The sequence below is a fragment of the Peromyscus leucopus genome, chromosome 22 (genome assembly GCF_004664715.2).
Source record: "Peromyscus leucopus breed LL Stock chromosome 22, UCI_PerLeu_2.1, whole genome shotgun sequence".
NCBI classification, from domain to species: domain Eukaryota; kingdom Metazoa; phylum Chordata; class Mammalia; order Rodentia; family Cricetidae; genus Peromyscus; species Peromyscus leucopus.
This window is the reverse complement of record NC_051081.1, coordinates 29,672,467-29,693,693: the sequence shown is the minus strand read 5'-3', so window position 1 is coordinate 29,693,693 and position 21,227 is coordinate 29,672,467. Positions and strand designations below refer to the sequence as shown.

The 21,227-nt window shown below is 40.4% G+C and overlaps 1 non-coding gene across 1 annotated transcript; it reads left to right on the top strand.

Moving 5' to 3' along the window:
* Positions 1-4,129: 4,129 nt before the first annotated feature.
* On the top strand, positions 4,130-4,202 carry Trnak-cuu. Its single transcript has one exon. It is a non-coding gene; the product is annotated as a tRNA-Lys (tRNA).
* Positions 4,203-21,227: the final 17,025 nt, after the last annotated feature.

Here is a 21,227-nt window from a genome sequence, read left to right as displayed (position 1 = left end):
CACGAAGTTACACAGAGAAACCCCATCTCAAAAAAACAAAACAAAACAAAAAGTATTTATTGCAAAAGATTTTGAGATGAGAAGAAATTATATAATAAAGAGGATGGATTAATTTCATAGGACTATATGTATGAACAACATACATATCTCTTTCTGCTTTGTGGTGTTGACACAGACTAGAGGGTATCTAAAGAGCAGAATTTATTGGCTCATGGTTCTGGAGGCTATAGAGTTCAAGGACAAGAGACCAGCTTAGACATTTTTGGTAGGGTGTGAGGAGAAATTGTGTGTGTCTGAGAGAGAGAGCTTGTGTGTGTGTGTGTGTGTGTGCGCGCGCACACACACACACACACACACACACAGAGAGAGAAATATAAAATTAATTCTTATGAACAGATCAAAAGAAGCCAATCTTTGTCTAGAAATGACATTAATTCACTCATGAGGGCAAAATGCTCATGGCCTAATCAACTTTCAAATGTTTCACCTCTGTTGCCTTTGGGGGCTATTCAAATCTTAGTATCCTCCTTAATTCCTCTTCCCTAGACAAATGTGTTAGTTACTTTACTATTGCTGTGATAAAACACTATGACCAAGGCAATTTAAGGAAGAGTTTATTTTAGCTTAAGTTTCCAGAAGGATAATAGCTCGTCATTGCCGGGAATCACGCCAGCAAGCAGCAGGCATGGAGGTAGGAACAGGAAGCTAAGAGCTCTTACCCTGAACCTCAAGCACCAAGCAGGGAGAGCAAACTGGAAACTCCAATTCCATATGTAGTAACGTACATCCTCCAGCAAGTCTGTGCCTCCTAAAGCTCCCAACAGCACCACCAATTGGGGACCAAGTATGCAGATATCTGAGCCCATGGGGGACATTCTCATTCAAAGGATTATAATGAGAAAGTTGCATTTTGCTTATTCACTTAGTATTGCATTTTAAATTTTTACCATGTCATCGTACTCCGGAAAGATTATCTTCAGTAGCTGCATGGGATTCTGTTCTTTGGGTAGATAATTTACTTATCAATTTCCATATGCTTGATCCTTGGCTTTTGAGACTAGCAAAGCAATGTTTTGTGAATAGATAATATTTTGAAAGTATGAATGTTTAGTGATATGGATGATATTCCCCAATGAGAGTCCCATTATGGGTCAAGACCATGTTCAATAGTTATAATCATAAAAGGAACTTGACTCCTCGTTATTAGCTTCAATGAGATTAGTAATATGTTGCTTGTTCAATACTTGTTTCTAAGCTTATAGCACAATTAGTTTTTCAATGAAAATTGCCATGGTCTCGATTCAGTATTCCACCTCTTTATCTAATGAGCTGTTCTTTTAAGACCCAAATAAAACCAGAGAGTTCTGTAGGAAAACTGCCAAAAGTTTCAATTCAGTTCTGCATTGATTGTTACTTTTCAGGAGAAATAGTCAGAATAGCCTACATTTTCCCATGAAGTAGGTCTTGGGGCTTAAAGGATCAGAAGCTAAAAGAACAAAACATAAAGGCATGTAAAAATGGAATCATGAACAATAAACCCTGACTTGTATACAAGTTTGAACCTATGAGGAAAAACTCAGAACACAGAACTGGAGCTCTTAGGGCCCTGGGACTGACTGATCAAAGTGAGCACTGTACTTTGCCACCAGAGTCCACACTGACTTCAAACTGAAGGCACCCCATGTGGGGGAAGCGGGGAGCAAGCACTTTGTGCCACACGGAAAGTTTTAGCAGATTCCACATGCCTTGTAAATTCTATTAAATCTGCCCTGTGATAGCTCATGATGATTCTTAAGAAATATCTTTCCATGGAGGCATGCTTCATGGAAAAAAAGTCAAATTCCAACATGGTGGGCCCCTGTACACATTAAAAATGTATGCTTTACATTTTGCTTGTTATTCTAGGATTGTTGGATGATTAAAAAAAATCTCTCTTAGTTTATTAATTTTTAACTAGATCATATATTCACACCCCATAGGTGGTTAAAAATACACAGGGGTCAGAGGACATACAACAAAAATCTTCAGGTGTGGGCACTCAGAGAGAATTGAGACATAGGTGTCAGGAGTTTGACCCATGTTCTAGTAGATCCAGTATTTATTACTATTTAATGTCTGAATAATATTTCACTATATGATATATCACGTTTTGTTAGCTTCTCATTAGTCACTAGACATTTATGTTGTTTCTACATTCTGGCTGATAAATACTGCCGCTATGTGGGTGGAATGAGTTTGTTCAATATTGCACAATTTATAGATGGTAGATCTGAGGTATGACCTCAGGTTTGTCTTTTTCAGAGCCTGGACAATGATTTCATATTGATTCTTAGGCATTAACATAAGCCCTGTCTTCCTGTGTATGTGTGTATACATGTTCATGTGTATGTGTACCTGTGTGTGGGTGTTAGTATATGTACATATGGAGGCCAGAGGTTGACATCCAGTCTTCTGTTTGATCACTCTCCATATTAGTTTTGAGACAGTCTCTCACTGGACTTGGAGCTTACTCGTGTGGCTAGTCTTACTGGTCAGTGAGGACCAGGGATCCTGTTTTGTCTGTCCCCTCAGTGCTGGAATCCTGGATGCTGTTGCTGATCCTGGGTTTTTACGTGGATTCTGGGCAAGCAAAGTCAGATCCTATGCTAAAACAGCAAGCACATAATATTGGGGAAATTATAAAGGCCACTCCACGTAGTTAAAAGGAAGATTTATTTAGTGGATGACTTACAAATGGAGGAATAGATAGGTTGCGGGGGTCTGGGGAAGGTGCATCACAATCCAGCGGTGTTCTCTGGAGCTCTGCTCGGTCAACCTCCACCGTCCAGGGTCCAGGCAGAGAGAGCGCACCCAGAGAGAGCGCTGGCCCATCCAGCTCTCAGGTTTCCAGTGCCTCCCCTCGCCCCACCTCGTAGGCGTGACAGTTGCCAGAGTCTCAATGGGGGTTGGAACTTCCAGATCCAAGCTGGAATGGCTACCCACTACATCTCCCCCTTTTTGTCTAAATAAGAAGGTTCTAAACTAATACAAGACTATATACAAAGGAATGGTTATCAAATATTGTCCAGAAATAATGAGGGATAATGACCTAGATAAGATGGAACTACAACCAATGCAAACAATATCAAGCAAGAAACACACACTAAAATCCAGAGAAGTATAGAGCATAGGTAAACGGCATGTTATAAAGATCATTCAAAGGTGTCCTATCCTAAAGAACCTGAATCTAATACTTAATATGTTCTATCTAAGATATTATATATACTAAGTTGTAACTATAACTGCTAGTCTTCAATCCCATCAAAGACCTGAGAAGGAACATAATGGTACCTGAGAAATGGTAGACGGATGCAAGCAACTTTCAGGAATCTTGCAAGAGTAGACCAAGACAGCTGGCAGCCTGGACAGTCACCTAATGTTTCTCAGCATTGTTGGTGCATTCAAATTGGCTACAGGCCTAGAGTATCTGACAGACCATTTTCAGAAGCAGGATTTCTGAAAGACCATCTTACCCTGTCTTGGCAGAGTACAGTGGTCGCTTTCCTTGTGTCCCGCTTGTCCAGAAAGGACAGCATTTTATTTGTACTGTCAGCCATCAAGGCAAGGGCAGTTCTTTGCCCAGTAGGCCATTTTGTGCCAAAAAGACAAACTTCCAAATGGAAATGTCTTAGAAGCCCAACATTCTCTCGGGATCAATTGGTGCAGCCAGGAGCAATTGTGTCTCACGTCAACAGAATTCTAAGTTATTTAAATGCCATATTCTCTAGGTCTATGAAGTGTTTGAAGATTACCTGCCCATCTGACCTATGTATCTGTAAATCTGGATAACCTAACTAATGTAACTATAGAGATGACAGGCATAGGCGACTATAAATCTATAAATCTTATCTACTGAAATAACCTAAGGACTAAGGCTTCACGTAAATAAGGTAAACAGTCTATAAGCAAATGTATGGTGAAGAACGATGACTTCAAAATTGTGACAATACACAAGATATTTATAACAGAGGTAGGAATATATAGTGCGGTATGCAATATGACAATAATCTTAAATATATATCAATATACCGAATATCCTAACAGAAGTAGAACATATATAAAGTATGACAGATATAAATTTACAGAACCAGCCCGGCTAGCTCAGTCGGTAGAGCATGAGACTCTTAATCTCAGGGTTGTGGGTTCGTGCCCCACGTTGGGCGCCAGATATTGGGGAAATTATAAAGGCCACTCCACGTAGTTAAAAGGAAGATTTATTTAGTGGATGACTTACAAATGGAGGAATAGATAGGTTGCGGGGGTCTGGGAAAGGTGTATCGCAATCCAGCGGTGTTCTCTGGAGCTCTGCTCGGTCAACCTCCACCGTCCAGGGTCCAGGCAGAGAGAGCGCTGGCCCATCCAGCTCTCAGGTTTCCAGTGCTTCCCCTCGCCCCGCCTCGTAGGTGTGACAGTTGCCAGAGTCTCAATGGGGGTTGGAACTTCCAGATCCAAGCTGGAATGGCTACCCACTACAACATAATGTGGTGATATATTGTGTCCCCCAATATATTGTGCACCTCAGTAAAGCTTATCTGTGGATCAGAGGACAGAGCCAGCCACTAGATTAGACATAGAGGCCATACAGTGGTAGCTTCCACCTTTAATCTTAACATTCCAGAGGCAGAGATCCATTTGGATCTCTCTGAGTTCAAGGCCATGCTGGAAACAGAGCCAGGTAGTGGTGGCACACATCTTTAATCCCAGGAAGTAATATGGCAGGATACAGAAAGGTATATAAGGTATGAGAACCAGAAACTAGAGGCTTTTTAGCAGCAGTTCAGCTGAGATCCATTCTGGTGAGGACTCAGAGGCTTTCAGTCTGAGGAAACAAGATCAGCTGAGGAGTTGGTGAGGTAAGGTTGACTGTGGCTTGTTCTGTTTCTCTGATCTTTCAGATTTCACCCCAATATCTGGCTCTAGTCTGTTAATAAGACCATTTAGCAGTTTGTCTTACAACATAATGAAGCTTTCTCCTGGCCCTGGCCCTGGTTGTTATGAAGCCTCAATCTATATGCACATGCTTGGGTCTAGAATAACTTGTGGTCTCTCACTCACTAGAACCAGAAAAAAATCTAACCAGGTAACTAGACCTCTTGCCAGACTCTTCCCAGTAATATATAGCATTGATTTTAAATATAACATGTGGTATGATTTCATATTATAGATAAAAGCCTTTGCTCAATTCAAAGTCTTCTGTGTTAGGGAAAAAAGTAGGACATTATCTAAAAGAACATTTGTTATGATTTCTTTGGAAGTTCCACATTATGTCTGTCTCTCAATTGTTTGTGTCTCCAAAGACTAGACTATGAATACGAAGAAATAAAAAATTGAAGCAAAGGAGAAATTGTTTGCTGACCACTACTGTTTTATCGCTTGTGTTGAATGTTCTCTTTTGGTGCTCCCCGGCCATGGAAAGGCCCACAACTCATATAAGCAAGAGGAAGGGGTATAGAAGAGCAAATAAAACAAGGGGAGCACGCTTTCCACTTCCTGGTAGCAACTGAGTGGCAGCTCCCCCTGCAAATGAGACTCCCCAATGTGCAGGAGCCCCCCACAGTTCTCTTCCCCGCAGCAGCTCCTGCTAGCTGGAAATCACCCTCGCTTCCTTCCAGCAACAGCTTCTTTGTTTCTGTAGTGCTTGTCAGGGAAAGCATAAATGGGGACACATTGGAGTGCAGTTGTTTAAAACGAAGCACTCAGTGCCAGCTGGCGGGCATGCTTCCCTCCCAGGGCACCTTTCAAGCAGGGGCCAAAAAAAAAAGGTAAACTTGCACTGAAGCCAGAGATTGTGATTTCTTCAGCTCTGCCCAGTCTCTCTCTCTCTCTGTCTTTCTCACATACACACACCTTATCTCTTTTTTAATCAAGAAAATCCAAAATCTGTCCAAAAGGAAATTTATCAGAATTGTTCTGGCACTGGAGGCAGAAGCTCATAGCTGTCCCGTGCCCTCAGGCTCCACATAAACAATGCTGTTGCTTGCCAGGACTATAGATGCTCAGGTCTTTCTTCACGGTACTGCATGCCAGGAGTTATTTACCTTCATCCCAGGGGGTTAGGAACAGAGCAAACCGTTGAAACCCAGTGTCAGAAACACTTCAAACAAGTGAACTGCAGGAGCCTAGATTTCATGGCAAAACCACACCAACAACAGCCAAGATAATGTATCTCCTCCAGAAACCAGCATCCTTAGTCTAGCTTCTGAAATGAATGAAAAGCCATAGGGGTTTAAAGAAATTGAGGCTGAGGTTGGGAGAAACAGTGGATCAATGGAAGTGTGAGAACCGGAGTTCAGTTGGAGGGACCCCAAAGCTCACAAAAAACCCTGGTCATCATGGTGGCTTACCTGTAATTCCAGTACTAGGAATGTGGGGACAGGATCTCTGGGGCAAGCTGGGTAGCAGATTAGACACATTGGCTAGTCCTGGGTTCAACTGAGAGACTTCTTCAAGGAATAAGGTTCTGAACAATCTAGGAAGACTTCTGACTTCAGCCTCATGTCTTCATGTGCACACACTCATATATGAATATACATGCACATAGGCACACACACAAAGATAAGTGAGTAAAAAATCAGGAAACTGACATTCACGAAGATGTTGAGTGAAATGCACTGTAATTATGACCTTAAATGAGGACCACACATTTCATTGTCATCCCCGCCTCACAGAACTCCGAGTCCTTTGTGCATGAGTGTGTTTGGATTACATAATTCCCTCATGAAGGATAAAAAGAAGGTGGATCCCAGAAACTCTGACAGTTGGAAACCAAAGGCCCTCCAAGAACCAAGTGAGCTTTATCTGTCAGTGGGAAACATTTGTCACAGGTTTGTATAACATTTTAGGTAAAGTCATGGAAAGAATTTGGTTCTATGATGAGGTATTTCTCCTAGGAGCCCAGTGTGACTGTTTTTTTTTTTTTTTCTTTTTTATGCACTAATTCATGTAAGAGGAAAAGAGTGAGCTGAATACATGTGTTCTGCAATGTCATACCAGAGGGGACTAGATGAAGAGAATGCTCATTGAGAGGGAAAATGGAGAACAAAGAATCCTTCAACAAAGTATGTTGGAAATGGGTGACGTTATACAACCTGTCTCTGTTCCCTTCACACATGCACACATCCTTCCTTAGACCAGTGACAGTGAAGGAAAAGAACAAGTTATGTTTTCATGTACAGGGGACGTCACTCTTCAAATGGCAGTTCTGTGTATTTTCATGCCTTACTGTTAATATATTTGAAAATCACTTAATTACCCAGCTAGTGTCTGTAATAATGACCTGTCCTATCTGTCTGTCTGCCTGCCCCCCCTCTCTCCATCAATCATCTATATGCATCTACCCATCTATCCATCTATCATCCATCCATTTATCTATCCATCCATTTATCTATCCATCATCTATCTATCTATCTATCTATCTATCTATCTATCTATCTATCTATCATCTATCAAGACAGAGTCTTATTATGTAGTCCTGGCTGGCCTGGTATGCTCTCTCTATATATTAGGTTAGCATGAGTTCAGAGATTCAATTGCCTCTGCCTCTTGAGCTTTGGGATTAAAGGGGTGCACCACACCTGTCTGACCTGCCACATCTTAAACATCCAGGAACTTATACTCTGCTTCTAACTGGACTTGACACAACTTGTTAAGAGAGAAGATATTGGGGTTGGCAGAAAGGCTCAGTGGTTAAAAGCACACTGGCTACTCTTCCAGAGGACTAGATTTCAATTTCCAGCACCTACATGGTGTCTCACAACCATCTGTAAACTCAGTTCCAGAGGATTTGACATCTTCTTTTATCAGGCTTGCAAGTGGTACACAAATGGACATGTAGGCAAAACACTCATCCACAAGAAATTAAGAGAGAGAAAGAGGATAAGTTGCTCACATAGGAGAAAAATAGTAATTCTTCTGGTCAATTTGGGAGCTAGTTAGTACTTTGGATAAAGTAATCTTCTACATGTTATCCTAGCACTAATCCATGCTTGAAAAGGGGGAGCTTTAGTCTCTTCTTAGTGGTAGGTCTAGGCTCACTCAGTGGCTAGCCTAATTAAGGTAGGAGCTATTTGATTTTTTAGGTAGGATTTATTCTGATCTTGGATGCAGAGAACTTGCCCTCCTATACAGTATAGTAAGGTCCCGATGGCTCTAATGGAATTTACAAGGTTTAGATTTAAGATTTTGTTTAATCCTACTTTATTCTATCTGGAAACAGTTCTGGATCCTTCAGTAAACAGAATTACTATATCTTTTGGTTAGCTTTTTCTGTTTTCTTCACTTCTATATTCTTTTCCCTCTGACATAAATTATACACACACACACACACACACACACACACACACACACACACACACACATATATATATATATGCAAAACAGTTCTAGTCTGTCTTAATTCCAGATACTCAGGAGTATGATGCAGAAGGAACACAAGTGCAAGTCCAGTGTGGGCAACTTAGTGGTGTTCTGTCTCAAAACAAAAATAAAAATAGACTGGGAATCTATTTCAATGATTGAGTACTTTCCTAGCATGTGCGAGACCTCAGGTTTACTCTCCCATACTTCAAAAAAATTCTTTCTCTCTCTGTATCTGTATTTAGACAAAACGGGGGAAATGTTATGTGATATTTTGCTAAACCTTGCTTGAAGTCAGAGGGCAGAGCTAACCACTAGCCTACCATAGAGGTTTGGAGGACTATAGACAGAGAGGAGACAGGAAGTAGTAAGGCAGGGCTAAGAGAGAATTTCAGCCTCTTTTTTGGATGGAGGAATTGAAAAGATAGGAAGCAACTGTGTTCTCTGATCTTTCAGGTTCTTACCCCAATATTTGACTCCTGATTTTTTATCGATAAAGATTAATTAGATTAACACTTCATTTAACCATGCCTTATAGTGAGAACATCTGAAATCCTTTCTTCTGGCTTTAGACACTGTGTTGCATATTGTTGTAGTCATCTCGCTGTACGATAGTACCCAAATACTTTGTTCTCCTAAACTTTCTTTCCATCCACCCTGAGATCTTGTGACGAAAGTCCCTTCTCAATAACACCACCTCTTAAGATGACAGAGTTGAGGACCACATCTTCAGTTCATGAGTCTTTTGGGGACATGTCACAGCCAGACAACACCTACAAGCAGAGCAAGCAGGTAGTGCAGTTCTCATCAGGGACCATGAACTATGTTCCCATCACAACTGAAAAGTATAGGAACAGACATCAGGGAAGACAAGCATTAAAGAAGGTACATGATGCTGACTGGCTGGTTTGGGACAGCTTTTAAGGCAATTTTCTTCCTCAGACTTCTACATCATGGAGAGTTTTATAACGAGCATGGATCGCTTTCAAAAAAAAAAAAAATGATGAAATGTCTATGGCTTTCTTTTTGTGTTTTGGTTTTGTACTGGCAACTGAACCTAGGGCCTTACTATGCAAAGCAAGTGCCCCGCTGCTGAGCTGACTGTTCCCAGCCTCTCCCCGTTTCTTTGCATTTTATTCTGATACAGTCTCACCCACGCTGGCTTTGAACTTACTTTGTAGTTGAGGTTAGCCTTAAATTTGTGATCCTCTTGCCTCAGTATCCAGAAGAGCTGGGATCAGAAGCCTGTGCTACTAGGCTTGGCTGAAGTCTTGCTGATGTGAGGAGGAAGGGATTTTTCCAAACACTTTTATTAAAAGAATTATGAAGTGAGTGTCATTAATTAATTTCTTAACAGAAGCTTGGATTTCTCAAAATCTCTTTAACAACTTTTCTTAATCTATTAATTATGCTTGCTGTTTTACATATCCATTGCCTGTTTTCTTGTCACAATTAGCAGTGTGCTTCTCAGACTCAGATGTGAATATTTTTAGATAGCTGTCAAGTTGAGGAGATGTTTTCCTTCTCTCTCTCTTTTTTTCCCTGTAAGCAAGGATCTCCATAAAGCAGAGGAGGTGCTGATGGGTGCACAGAAAAAAAAAAAAAAAAAAAGGATGAGAACAAATGCTATGGACTATGGAGATGGATTACTCCATATATCTTACTTGGGACTGACGCCATTCTCTAGGGCTACATACATTGCCCAGAGTATCCACTGCCCTAAGAATGGTGTGTAGATTGAGAGAGCCAATGTGATACAGTCTCAATGCAGATGCCACAGAGACATGTGGAGTTGGCATGATGCCTCAGAGCTGTGTCCAGTTGGGATAACAGTCCATGAAATTTACCCTTTCTATTAACATCTGGCAGGAGACAGGTTGAGGGAGATACGCTCTTCAGCCGAGCAACCTCTTAGGGATCTGACACTTGAGGGCTGTTTGTCAGCAGCACTCACAGTGGTTAGACAGTGGCCTGGAGCCTATCACAGAATCTACTTCTTGGCTACTCCCCAAACTTCTGTTTTGGGATTTAAAGGAGGTAAAAGATATGTAGTGGGTAGCTGTTCCAGCTTTGACCTGGAAGTACTACCCCCCTGGTGAGGCTTCTGGTAACTGTTACACCTACCTATGACTGGTCCCTGAGGCGGGGTTGAGACAGGACCCCTTAAGACCCAAAATCCAGATATGCCAGCTCTTTTGGTTCCTGATGATCCTGGACGTTGGATGGTAGACCGAGCAAGTGGAGTTCTCCAGAGAACCCAGCTGGATGGCACCTCACCTCTCCTGGATCCTGTGACCAACCAACCCCTTTACTAGCTGTAAATTATCCCCCAAAATAAACCTCCTTTTTAACTACGTGGAGTTGCCTTAATAAATCCTATAAAATCCCCCTTTTGTAGAAGAGGAAACGGACATTTAAGGCATTGAAGTGCCTTGTCGAGGTTGGTAGGTGGTATACCCAGTACTTACATCAGGGAGATGGAGTCTAGACTGCACGTGAGGTATACTCTGTTCCCTGCCATAGATCAAGGGCTTTTTATAATTCTTACATCTGCAGGGCTGTGGTTTGGATGGAGTCACCAATGGTGCTAGCCTGTCCCCTTCACCAAGGGTTAGTCCTTGGTTCAACCCACGGAAAGGCCCTCTTCAGGTTCATCTCTCTAGGTGATCTTTTTTCAGGTGGCAGATACGTAGGACACCAGACACGTGAACTATTTCACATTGAGATATATCACTATAGCAGTTTACTTGCACAATTGAGTTCAGATGTTGCGTGTGTGGGAGTCTGGGACACACTGAAGAGACAAATCTGAAGGCTACCACAGGCAGGTTCACCTTGGTGATGGTTTTTCCCTCACATTGACCCTGTCTGAAAAAAACCTTGTGCATGCTCTTTCCTAGACCACAGAGAAGACTGTTCAGAGTGGCATAGCACATACCAGGTGCATTTTGAAAATTCAAAATAGGGTTTATTTTTACTTATTTTGTTAATCAACCTATCAAAATTAGTAAAATATGCTCCAGGGCAATGTGGGGAAAATGGCCATGGTTCTTTGCTGGATTTCAACTCACTTCTCTCTACTCCTTTGTTGCTTTAAGCAAAAGCCTTCAGGTGGTGGCAGCACCACGACTCTTTGTTACCTGGGCTGCTAAGTCCTGTGCCAGGTGGTTGCCTAGCAACCCTTGTCTCTTTTGTTACGTTTTTGTCAGAAGGTATTTTTGTATTGTACAATGCGATATTTTGTATTTATGCTTATGGATGATTTAAAGTGCCATTTGTACGCGTGTGTTAGAGTAGTACAAATTCAACATGGGTCCATCAAATCTCTGAGTAATAATTATGAGACCCTGAAGCCTTATTTGGTGGAACTGCAAGCAATCATGACCCCCCCCCACACACACACACATCAACAAGGCACTTCAGAATCCCGCAGGAAAGTACAAAGAGCTCAAAGAATGTGCTGTGCGTAATGGACTGCACGATTCTGATGAAATGTAGCTCTTTAAAAATACATATGTTATTAGTGCTCTCATGGGCTAAATGTACTTTCATTGAAGAGATTGCCCAAAGTTGCTTAGTACTTGAAGTTACAGCAATAAAAAAGGTACAGACAATAGAAAACAGGTAGGGTACCTTCCTTTTTTTTTTTCCTTCCAGATCTTATGATCATGATAATTTACTGTTTTTGTCTCAGCTTGATAAAAGGTTATGATTTTGTATGATTTTCATTCTAAGTTTCATGTTATGAACTTGGTTTTGCTGGGTTACACAAAGACCCTGTAGAGTGATATCTGGAAGGGTCAAGAACAGGATCTCTGTGAGGATTCCTATCAGAAGCCAGGTCATTTTATAACCTGGAGAAACTTGATTCTCATCTGCAGAGATAATTTTATCGATTGACCGATTGACATTTGTAACAAATAAGATTAATAAATATTGATTTTTTTTTTTTTTTTTTTACAAGAGCAGAAATCATTGATTGAAGTGACCGTAACTAGAGACATTCAGAAGCTGGCACAGAAATTTTCACACATACTAGTTTCTAAAAGAGGTTGTTATGGTTTAAAAAAACAATGTCATCAATAAAATAGGTTTTTAAAATTACATTTATTTTTACTCTTATTTGCCTTCAATATAGAACTGAGGGATACATTAGAAATTTTAGTATGATAGCATTAGAACAGTTTCTCATTTTAAAAACAGTATTTTATTTTTAGTGTGTGTGTGTGTGTGTGTGTGTGTGTGTGTGTGTGTGTGAGAGAGAGAGAGAGAGAGAGAGAGAGAGAGAGAGAGAGAGAGAGAGAGAGAGCGAGAGCACCCTAGAGAGGTGCCTGTAGAGGCTAGAACTTATTGGATCCCCTGGAGATGGAGTCACAGTAGTTATGAGCTGCACTGGGAACTGAACTCGGGTCCACTGCAAGAACAGTATGTACTCTTAACTACTGAACTCTCCCTTTAGGCCCAGAATAATTTCATTAGCTTTATGCTTTTTCAGTTTATCATTTATTTGGCTTACCTTACATTTTGTATTCACAGTTTTCATTTTTTCCCCTATGCTGTCATGATTTAGCGTTTTGATGCTCTCCAGTGATCCTCTTACCCTTCAGTACACATCTCAGCTGCCCTGGCCCCACTGTTCAATAGAATTGGGAGCAAAATCTGTGGTTGCTTCATTTCCCGAGATTGATCTTGTGGAGGTGTTCTAACTAAACCAACCTTTTCTGGATGGGATCTTGCTTTTGCACAGTCCCTCAGAACTTTGCATGCATTTTTTCTTTTTTATTAACAGCTTTCCCCTTTATTTTACATACCAACCACAGTTTCCCCTCCCTCCTCTCCTCTTGCTCCCTCACCCCGACTTTCATCTAACCCCTCCCCATCCACCCACTCCTCTGCCATCTCCATTCAGAAAGGGGAAGAGGAAGACCTACTTCCCTTGGATTGGAACAAGGCATGGCACATCAAGTTGAGGTAGGACTGAGCTCCCCCCGACCCCATATAGGCTGGGCTTTGCATATGTTCTTAATACCATGACTGTTGGTTGGGGAAGTCAAGGGCTGGTCAGTCTTAAAACTTCATTTCATTTCTTTATTACTTTATGACACAGGTATTCTCTGAGCCCAGTAGTCACTGTGATGTTGTTACCCTCTTTCCCCAAAGCCTTGGTCATGCTACATTATCACGAAAGGGAAACAGGACCATCTTCCTGCACTTGGTCCTGTGAGGGTTGACATGAAATACATGGTGCCACTTGGATTTGAATTTCAGATAAACAAATACATTTTAGTACAAGTGTTGCCAAATACAACTGGACATCCTGAAATTTTACCTAGTAAGTCTGGAAGCCTTAAGTGCCAGTCTCATTGAAATATTTCATCATGAAGTTCACCCACACCAATGATTTTTGTGAAGATTAGCATTGAAAACTTTGGGATTTGTTCCATGCTTTTGCTTTCCTTATGTTTTCTATTTTGTGAGGGGGATTGACAAAAAAAAATATTTCTCAAGTGTGCATGCTATTTTTAACATTGTTATAGGATTTTAAAAAATATCAGCTATATCCTCCACTTCATCTCTCTTTAAGATAGGGTCTCATGTATTCCTTGGTGACTTTGAACTCAATACATAAAAAGGAGACTCTCAACCTCTGATTCCCCTGCCTCCACCTCTCAAATGTTGGGATATTAGGAAGGAAGTTTTCAATGGGTTCCTTTCTTGGATGCATGTGTTTTTGTCTTCTCCCCTCCTCTCATCCTTCCAAGAGCCATGGGGTTATCCAGTGCACTTATTGCTCTCCCTGTAGAACCAAACTCACCCATCAAGTCTACCTTTTGGTTTTTCTTTCACGAATCACTATTCTAAAGTAAACTTTCATTTTTAAAGTGGCAGTGTTATTAGCTGATGTAACATACACTTCTTAAATGTACAGCCTGATTAATTCTTACCTTTTTAAACTGATGTAACATACCCAGGCCAAGTTCTGGAGCTTTTTATTACTACTAGAAGGTTCCCTAGTGTCCCTTCTTTGGTATAATGTTCTACCAGACTCCAAAAGGTTATTAGTCACTTCTAGCATCAGATTACTATGGATTCTTCTCAAATTTACAGCTTGTGGGTGGCCAGGCTACTCAATGAACCTCATGTTATCAAGTGCATCTATTCATATTTAATTCATTTTAAGTCACTCATATATATATGAACATTTACATATAATATAAATTTATAATAATACATATAAATACTAATATATAACATTTATATGTAATATAAATTTATATATAATACATATAAATACTAATATATATATATAATAGTAATATTAGTATAATAGCAATAATATACAAACACACACATATTAGTATTTACTCAGTCCAAATGTGGTTTTTACTTATTACTTTTTTTGGTAATGAGGATGTTTCATGCCATGGCTTTTCCCAGCAGGCTTACAGAGTGTGCATGCTACTACCTCTAATTCCTCCTCTACTCTTGACCACAGATGCACTTTGGGATCCAGGAGTTGTAAAGAAGCATCTTTTTTTTTTTTGTTTGTTTGTTTTTTGTTTTTCGAGACAGGGTTTCTCTGTGTAGCTTTGCGCCTTTTTCTGGAACTCACTTGGTAGCCCAGGACGGCCTCGAACTCACAGAGATTCGCCTGGTTCTGCTTCCCGAGTGCTGGGATTAAAGGCGTGCGCCACCACCGCCTGGCTAGAAGCATCTTTCTTAAAGTGTTTTGTTTGCATTTTCAGTTTCTACCTCTACTTCAGATTTTTAATTTTATAACCCTGGGATTAGAAAAACTGTACCTTTCCCTTTCCTATAAACTAACTAAAACCTGTTTTGTACATTCCGAGAAAACCTCCCTTTATTTAGAGCTTATGGGACATTTATAGAACAGACCATAAGAGCGTCACGGTACATGCAAAGCATGTTATAACCACCCCTTCCCAGTGTGTAGACATTACTTGCATTGTCTCTTGGTATCTAATGTATAAGCTTAGTCAGAATTGTTGTTGTAGATTCTGTTCTTTCTGCCTGACAATGTACAGACTTTTCTTCTTTGACATTTTGTTTCTGTTTCAATAGTTTGCTGATGAATCTTTACTCACATAAACTCTCTATAATTTTTTTCATTCCTGTCTTCGTTTTGTTCAGAACATGCCATCCTACTATCACTTCATATTTTCTATCTCATTTAAACCACTCTTCTCCCATCCAAGTACTAACCAGACCCTGCTTGGCTTCCTAGATCAGATGAGATCAAATGAGAGAAAAGCTAAGAGGGAGGAGCAAGAAGAGAAGGAGAGGAGGATGCCAGTGGCCAGCCACCTAGCCACCTAGCCACACAACCAGCCACAGACTAAGAAGTGAAGAAAGACATATAGAATAAAGAAAGGTAAAAATCCCAGAGGCAAAACATAGAAGAAGATAAACGGGTTAATTTAAGTTAGAAAAGCTGGCTAGAAACAAGCCCAGCTAAAGCCAGACATTCATAAGTAAGAATAAATCTGCGTGTTTATTTAGGAGCTGGGTGGTGGGCCCCCAAAGAGTAAAAAAAACAAAACAAAACAAACAAACAAACAAACAAACAAACAAAAAAACAACTACAGTAGTCCTTTCTGACCTGGGCTTTATTAGGTGGTAGGTAGTAGGATTGTCTTTCATCTCTAGTTTGTTTGTATTTCAATGTGTTTGAAACTTGCTGCCACTGGACTCTGAGGTAGGACTCCACCCCATCTAGTCTATGTTGGAAGTATTCACATCCTTTGCTGTTTCATATGATGAATTTGCCATCATGGGCCCTTCCATTTAGCTTCTGTTTATTTACCATTTTAGGTTAGTGCCCTCTTGCAGGAGGTAGGTGGAAATACAGCTCTTGGACTCACTATTAAGGTCTTCACTTGATTTAAATAAAGGGAATTATATTTACCTAAGTAGATCCTTCAGTTTCTATTTATTTTCCCACACTGTCTCCATATCTTTTCATCAGTACCTACTTTGGCAGAAGAAATAAATAGAAAACAACATATCTCCAACTTTACATTCCTAGCATGTATTGTTTATTTAATAAATGCTTTTTGAATTGACATTTGTATCTTCTTCTATGGATTGGTTGTAACTGCAAGCACCTAGTGCTTTTCACAGCCATAGGATTTCATAGTGAACACTTTAGAACTCTTAATTTTTTTCAAAAAGGGAAGCACCTATTCCTTTTAAGACTGTGGAGTCAGGTTTGGCCTCTTAATTTGGTGTGACTTTTCTTAAAGACATTCACTGTGGTCTTTTATGTGCTGTTACCCCTATCTCCACTTTCACTAGGGGTGATGGTTTCCAGGTTGTACTTTTGGTTATTCTTATCCACCTCTTGGAGAGCACTCAAGTAAACATTCATTTTTGTCTCCTTTTAGGGAAAACAGCCTCAAGTTGTTATTTTAAAACACAGTGTGTTTTCTGGTTGGGTGTGAGACTTTCTCCATGGGTGTGGATATACACCTAGTACTGTAAACCAAGTTCATACCCTATGGGCAGTTAGGTTGTAGGCTCTATGAGGGAACATACTAATGCTGTTTTGCTAAATAGGCATATTGTCAAACTGATTTCTAAATATTTGTTTGTGCATATGGATTAGCTCTACTCTCAACTTTGGACAAGGATGCTCCTTTTTGCTGCGGCTGAAAGTTAACACAGAGGTTTACATCTAGTCAGGGTTCTAAGGATAAGTGACCATTGAATGCTCATCTGTAAATAAGACATCTGTGTCACGTGATGGTCCAAATCCTAGGGGTCATGACAGAAGACAGAATGGATAGACATAAGATCGGGAGTATTGGGAAAGTGATGCGATGCCATTAAAATATTGTCATGAACACAGCAGCTATGCATACCTGCACATGGCCTTAACAAGCTTTTGCCTTTCAATATTTCATCATGAAAGAGGAAGCTGCTCAGGAGGCCACATCCCTTCCTGAGGAACTACTGGCAGTTAGTGGTTGCCAGGAGAAGGAAGAGGACATTTTCTTCAGTCACAGGAGAGGTGGCCATGCTCCAGCAAACAGCCTCATATTCATATTTATACAAACAACTCTAAGTTTAGTGGATGCAGAAAGAGACAGAGACAGAGACACAGAAAGAGACACACACAGAGAAAAGTAGGAGGGGGGGTAATATCTGGGACAAAGAAGAAAAAGGAAGTGTTCAGAGGGAGAGGGAGGGGATAAGAAAGGGCAATGAGGATGAATGTAATCACAATACATTTTATATATATATATGTGTGTGTTTGTGTGTGAAGCTGTCAATAAAAAAATAAAAAAACTAAAGAGACCAAAAATTCCAGAACATAAAAATGTGAGCATGGAAACTGTGTTTATTGGACAGACTCAAGTATTAGTGCCTCTGCCTTTTCTGAGTTTCCTTGTTGATAGGTGTAGGAACTGCTCTTGTTCTTCCTTGGTCTCCAGAATTCTTGTGGTTCTCAGTTCATCCTGAATCAGCGTATGATGATTCATGTTTTCTCTTCGATTTCTTATTTCTCTGTTTCCATGGCTATCCGTCTGTAGACTCGACATTTTTGGTTAGGCCTCTGAATGTCGAGTTTAACTAATTCCCCCATGGTTACTTTCCTTGAACTTGAATTTCCTACCTCCAGTTTTCTGGTGTTTTAGTTCCCAAGTCCACCATCACACAAAGCCTGGATGTAGAGCTTATTTGTTACAATGGCCCAGTGACAAACATTCACTGCTTCAGATTCTTTAGACATTAGCTGAATGCTTTCCCTGCACTTTCACTTGGGTGACGTCAGCAGGCGGAAGTAAAGGACAGGTGAAGGTGGGGTGTAAAACCCCCAGGATATTTGGTTTAATTATTGTTATTGCACTAACTTGTTCAGAAAGGTGAAGGAACAATGTAGTCCAATTCTCTCTATCTCTATCTGGTTCAGAGTTTTTTTTTTTTTGGAAGAGAACACAGTGTGCAATGAGGCTTTCTTTAATGCAATTTCTTTGTTTACAGTAAGAGTGGAACACAGGCTGAGCCAAGGAGTGTGGATCAATGCCTCGGTTTTCTTGTATTTGTTCGTTCCAGAATTGCCGATTATCAATCAACCATTTCATTGGACCACTCGGCACTCTGATTGTCCGCTCATAGAATTGGGACCTCGATCTATCATGATTCTGTAGCCTAATGGATGCTCTCTTGATTGATGAGATACTGTAATTTTACCAAGTGTCCTCACCCATGAAGAAAGCCCAAAGGTTCTGCATAGTTGGGTAAGGTTTCTAATTTTTTTTTTTTTTTTTTTTGTCTTGGATCAAGATTTCTCCAGTTTGCTGGCAATTGGTCCAAAGGAAATTTTCAACTTTTTGAAAATTTAGAGAACTTTCAGATTGAGAGAACAGAGGGGAGATGAACATGCAAAAGTCTAAATCATCACCATTTCCTTTTAAGATAGTTCGCTGAAACAGAACTATGGCATTTGAAGTACCTGGAATGATCTTCATTAGTGAATATTAATTTGTATACAATAGTAAGTGTCATATCTAATGCACATATGTTTTGAGCTGAAAAAGATGTCACAGGACATACACATTGCTTCTCAGAAATTGCATAGGAATTTTAGATGAAGGTAAAAACAAGAATATTTTTAAAGTGATGAATGGACTATTAGGCCATTTCTTTTTAAAGACACCATTGCCTACCCCATACTAGGTAATTTTCAGCCATTATGGGTGTTGGTGAACAGTGCTGGTCAAATGGTCCACTCTTGAAAATATGATACAAGTAAAAAATAAAGAAATACAAATTTTGTGCAATGAGAAACAAAAATCCATCAAAAGTCTTCAAATGAATGGTCTGTACATCACACAAGCAAATGGAGGAGTGAGTGGTGAGAGATTCAAGGAAAAAGGCATGTCTAGAAGAAAATGCCAAGACTATTTTATCCAGGAGCAATTGGGCACCGCACATTCGCAAGGGTATTCAGAAGCAAGTAATGTGAATTTGAGTTATTGAGTTGTTATGGTTACAACTTCTGAAATGACATCTTTTCCTGTTTTCTCTTAAGACGTGATAATTTTCAGCTCTGGTTCCAGCTTGGGGTGGGTGTGGCTTCTTTATATTTTTTCTTAAAGAAAAGAACTGCCAACCCTCTTTCAATAAAAACTGATCTGTGATGGGAAACATCTTCCTTCTTGTATTTCTCCTACACTGGCAGACTGAATTCAGAGTGGAGTCCATTCCTTGAGGCCAGCCTGGAGAAGGAAATCCTGCTCTGTGGTAGCTGCTGCAGACGTTTCCAGTCTCAGAATCCATGGCAGCATGTAGGATGCTACACTGCTTCCTGAATTTCAGTCGAACAAAAAGTGCCACAGATATGTAGGACCTCCATACTGCTCATATTTCCATTATACTTTAGATTTAGCTGGACAAATTAAGCATACTATAAAGAACTCATGAGCTCACTCCCTTTGTGTGTTAGGTGCCTTAGTTTTTTCCCTTCACCAAGAATATTAATTATTCCTGTTCATTCTTGAATCAGATGACAAATATCTTGTGTCTTGTCCAAATATATAGGTCTACCATACTGAGAAACCCTGTCAACATGTCTTTGCATTATGCAGTGGTACAAACCTTAATGCTTGGTAGTTACGTATTACTTGGCTTAGAGGATATTGTGCCTGGAATGCATCTCTCATGATCAATAGCCTTTAAAACCAGGAACTAGAACAGCAGGGCTGTAATCATTGGTTAGAAGAAGAGGTCCTGGGTCATATCTCTGGTCCTGAGAGGAGATTATTAGAGGATAACCTTCTAAACCAGAACAAAGAAGGCCAAAATCTTGTAAGATGACTGTCTAGCAAAGCGCTTTCTGGTAAAAACAAGGAAATATTATTGTCCTCTCTTAAGAGTCAGTCCCAACAGGCCTGTCAATCAACTGGGTAAGACTGTGTTGCTCAGGAAAAGCTGCCTATTTCATAAATAGTACAAAACCTACTTAAAATAAAGATTAAGGCAGCTGTCTCTTTGACTGTGGTGGTTCAAATAAGAACGACTCCCATAGGCTCATATATTTGAATGCTTAGGGAGTGGCACTACTTGAAAGGATTAGTTGGTGTGGCCTTATTGGAATAAGTAAGTCACAGGGGGGTGGGTTTTGAGGTTTCAAAATCCCAGGCCAACTACTTCTTCAGCACCATGTCTGCCTGTGTGTGGGCTACCATGCTCCCTACCATGATGAAAGTAAGCTAAACCTCTAAAACTATAAGTAAGCCCATTAAATTCTTTTGTTTGCTATGGTCTTGGTATCTCTTCAAAAGAATAGAACACTAACTAAGACATTGACCATTGTCTATTCTCATCCCTGAGCATGTACCAATAAACTTTGTCTGTCTTCTATAGCTCTCTCTCTGAATTCTTTTGACATCAATCATAAGGATGGGGGAGCCAAAAGGGAAGCCATACCAGATTCTGGTTGACAGCAGCACAGGTTAAAATCCAGGGCTGGACAGTGAGGGGCCTCCTGTGTCTCTATCCATAGGCTGCTGGCTTAGTTGGCTGGTCCATTGAGAAGAAAGATGTTCCCTGTGGATCTAGAGTAAAGAACATAGATTTTCCTTTCTAGAAAGAGGACAGAAAGCCCAGAAAATGGAATTAGACCAAAGAGAAAATGATACTAAAGGCTGAGAGATCTGTCTCATGGGTTTAGGAGGCAAAGCTGCAGCAGGACATAGGTGTAATCAGAAAAGGGGCCAATGAAAGACTGGTGCTGGCCATGAGGCTGGAATCATCTCTGGAACATTGGTTCCATTCTGACCCAGAGCTTACAGGTGTTGTGTGTTTTC